This window comes from Portunus trituberculatus, chromosome 27 (assembly GCF_017591435.1).
Source record: "Portunus trituberculatus isolate SZX2019 chromosome 27, ASM1759143v1, whole genome shotgun sequence".
Taxonomy (NCBI): domain Eukaryota; kingdom Metazoa; phylum Arthropoda; class Malacostraca; order Decapoda; family Portunidae; genus Portunus; species Portunus trituberculatus.
In genome coordinates this window covers 8,063,301-8,067,030 of record NC_059281.1, presented here as the reverse complement: position 1 = coordinate 8,067,030, position 3,730 = coordinate 8,063,301, and the positions used below count along the sequence as shown (strand labels likewise).

The window sequence follows — 3,730 nt, the reverse complement described above, 5'->3', positions numbered from 1 at the left end:
TTGGAGAGGAGGAGTCGCATGAATTTCAGAGTTCCCGATAAATCTAGCTAAGTGATTTTAGAGTGGCGTGACATATGTAGTTTTGATCATCCCGACAATAGGAAAAAATAACGCCATGTTACTGAGAGGAAAGATTAACAAATAAGTTACATAAGCATGACATCCTGGGCACTACTTAAATGTATCAGTGCGCGAGCCGATCACAGGAGGCTAGAGAGTGAGTCGGTAGATCGGTACTTCGGGTAAGGCTTCATCTCCCTTGAGTCTTGAGTATCCTGAGATAGTTACACGGGTACCATACTGACTAGAGGGGGAAGAGTGTAACATGTGCCTCGTGTTCAAGTCTTATTTTCCTTTGTGATTAATCGTGAAATACTTCGCACATTCTTTCTTCACCATTCCTGCCTCGGTGAACGCAGCGGTGAAATGGTGAACAGTGAACTGGAGGCCACGGAGGGAGCAGTGATGGAAGGAAAGGTAAAGTGGACTTGCTTACGTGACGTGTGAGGAAGTGTTGATGGCGGTGGTGTTGCTGGGACTGTGTGTGTGTGTGTGTGTGTGTGTGTGTGTGTGTAAAGTTAAAAGAATAATAATACAGAGAAATACAATGCAGGTGGTGGAGAGAAAATAAGGCAGGTAACAAGGTCATTAGAGAACAGGCGGCAATGGTATTAGTCATGTCACCAGGTGTGTGTGTGTGTGTGTGTGTGTGTGTGTGTGTGTGTTGCAGATATATATATATACAGTAGATCTACTTGAAAACTCCTGATGCATTGCCATTATTATTCTTATTAGTGTTATTATTATTATTATTATTATTATTATTATTATTATTATTATTATTATTATTATTATTATTATTATTATTATTGTTATTACTATATAGTGGTGCTGCTGTTTTTTTTTTTTTTTTTTTTTTGTGTGTGTGTGTGTGTGTTTGTGTGGGGACAGGGGCGTGACAAGTGGTAAAGTCTCACGGTACGGAAGGGGGAAGAGGAAGGGGAAGGGGAGATGAAGTGATGGGGGAGGGGAGGTGATGGGGAGAGGATGGGGGAAGGGGAGAAGAGTCATTCGTATGCAAATTAGTCGGTTCAGTTGGCCCCTAATGTTCCCAACGATGGAGGTAATTTGGGATGGAGACAAATTACTTTCCTCCTCTACCTCCTCCCCCTCTCTTTCTCTCCTTATTCCTCTTTATTGTAGTTTGTTTCCCTCGTCTTCGTTGTTTGTGTTGTTTTTTATACGCGTCATTTTCTTGTTATTGTTAGTATTTTATTTTTCGTTCTTCTTTTTCTTTTTTTTCTTCGTGTTTGTAATTTATTGTTGTTATCGTCGTTTTTTTTATTATAATCATCATCATCATTATCGTCATTATCATACTTATCAGCACCTTGAAATCTTACCTGAGCATTCTTGGCATTTCTCTCTCTCTCTCTCTCTCTCTCTCTCTCTCTCTCTCTCTCTCTCTCTCTCTCTCTCTCTCTCTCTCTCTCGGTGAGTCAGGCTGTAAGTCAGTTAAGTCGAGTCAGTCACAAGGCAAATTAGTTTTTTTCTAAGTACCTTTAGCACGCAGGTGTAGTAATGGATGAGTGTCATTGAGACGGTGGTGGTAGAGGTGGTGGTGGTGGTGGTGGTGGTGTTAGTGGTAGTGATGGTGGCGGTAGTGGTGGTGGTGGTCTTGGTTTTTTCAGTACTACTACTACTACTACTACGACTACGACTACGACTACTACTACTACGACTACTACTACGACTACTACTACTACTGCTACTTCTTATACTGCTCGAAATTAGGTGACAAGTATAAAAGAAAGGTTGATTTTATAAATAACGTTGTATTCCAATAGACATTTTGATGTATGCATCTTTCTTAACATTAACACACACACACACACACACACACACACACACACACACACACACACACACACACACACACACTGCATATAGGAAAACAAGTGAACAAACAAACTAACAGTATTAATAGTACTCGTTGCATACACGTATATATATAAATAAAGGCACTGTTGCACTCACGTAGTTAAGATTGTTTGGTTGTTTAAGTTATTGTTTCTTTGATTGTTTCACGAAGAGTCATTATATTTCTTTCTCTTCCTTTTTTTCTCGTTTCAGCAAGCCAGATTTATTGTTCATTGTTTAGTGGTTTCATTGTCCAGAGTTTCATTGTATAATACTTTCGTTATTTGTTATTCGTTGTTTCGTTCTCTACAGCTTGATTGTTTCGTTCTTTATCTAATTAATTCACGTCTTTTTTGTTTATAGTTTTAGTTTCATTGTTCATAGTTTCATTGTATAATACTTTCGTTACTCGTGGGGTTCGTTGTTTCGTTCTCCATAGCTTGATTGTTTCGTTCATTCTCTAAATTATCTTGTCTTTTTGTTTGGTTGGGTATTTAGTTTCATTGTTTATAGTTTCAATGCTTCTGTTTCATGGATCTCTTCCTTCCACTGTTTTCCCACCCTTGTTTTTTTTCGTCACCCTTATACTGTTCACTCTCCTTTTTTTCCTCTCATGTTGATAATTTTTCTTATTTTCTGGATCGAATCATGTTTTTGCTACCGTTAATTAAGTTGCTGCAGTTGTCGCGTCACCTGAAATATCTTGGTGGTGTCTTGTATGGTCTGCATTCTCATGATAAAAGTTACTCCATTTTCTTTCTTAATTTTCTTTAACAATCTTTTCTTTTCTTTTCATGTTCGTATTGTTCTGATAAGTGGTAATTTAGCTTTGCATATTATTGTTAAGTTGAGAATGTTTTATGATGTTTCCTTTTTCAATATTGTTTGATTTACCCAACTTATTTGTCTTGGTTTTCAGGCTGCGTGTATATTCTTAAGTTTACAATGTGTGTTAATTTCCTCCACTTTTTCCGAGTTTTGATGAAGTCTTGTGTGCGTTTATGAGTATATTTATGGTTTTTGAGTTAAGAGTGTGTTTCTTAGGCGGTTAAGAAAATAAGATGAGTTAGGACGCCAAGTCATTATGGCGTTACAAGAGAGAGCTCTGCTTCTCCCATTGTTAAATTACCTTTACCTAGATATGATTCCCGAAGTTTTAGCCTCCACTGCAGCAATGTGAACATCACAGAGCCACCAGGACAGGAGACAGGGAAGCTGGCTCATTGGTAAAGTTCAGAGTCAAACGTCACCAGTTCGAAACCCGCTCGATGTAAACTACGAGGACAGGTGAAGGCGATGCACCGTGTTGGATAATTGGTCTCCCAGGTGTGATGGTCACGTAGTGGTGTGTTACGGGGTTTCCCTGGCGTCACCTGTAACGAAGGTGTGATGGGAGGGAGTGACGTACCATGAACGCACTTTGCTGTCTCTAATTGCCTTTCCAGGTGTGTGGTGGTGACTTGGTGATGTGACAGCGATGGCTTTATTTGGCGTCACCTGTAATTAGGACACGGTATAATGATTTAAGTAGTTCCGCCTTATGAAAAAAATGAATACAAACTATGGCACCGCACCAGGGTCACAAGGGGCCGAGGTCACGCCGAGGTCAGCTGAACTTTCTGGCAGGGGCGTTCAGGAGGTCAGGGCGTTCACGCACGTTCTTCAGGGGCTGGCGGTCACCTACACCCACAGGCAGGCGTCAATATGGCCGCCACACAGGATCGGGGGGGCGGTGTGGGGGCTGCGACGCCAGGGATGTGAGGCTCCCAAGCGCCCCCAGCGGCGGGAGGGAAGTGGAGGAGGACGAGGA

General features: G+C 41.0%; 1 protein-coding gene across 1 annotated transcript in view; it reads right to left on the bottom strand.

Annotated features, from left to right (window-relative positions):
* Nucleotides 1-1,065: 1,065 nt before the first annotated feature.
* LOC123509806 (runt-related transcription factor 3-like) overlaps nt 1,066-3,730 on the bottom strand; it is a 40,007-nt gene continuing 37,342 nt past the window's right edge. Inside the window, exon 7 of the mRNA XM_045264360.1 lies at nt 1,066-3,730. This exon is cut by the window's right edge and continues 358 nt beyond it. The gene's annotated coding sequence lies outside the window, so the exon portion shown is untranslated.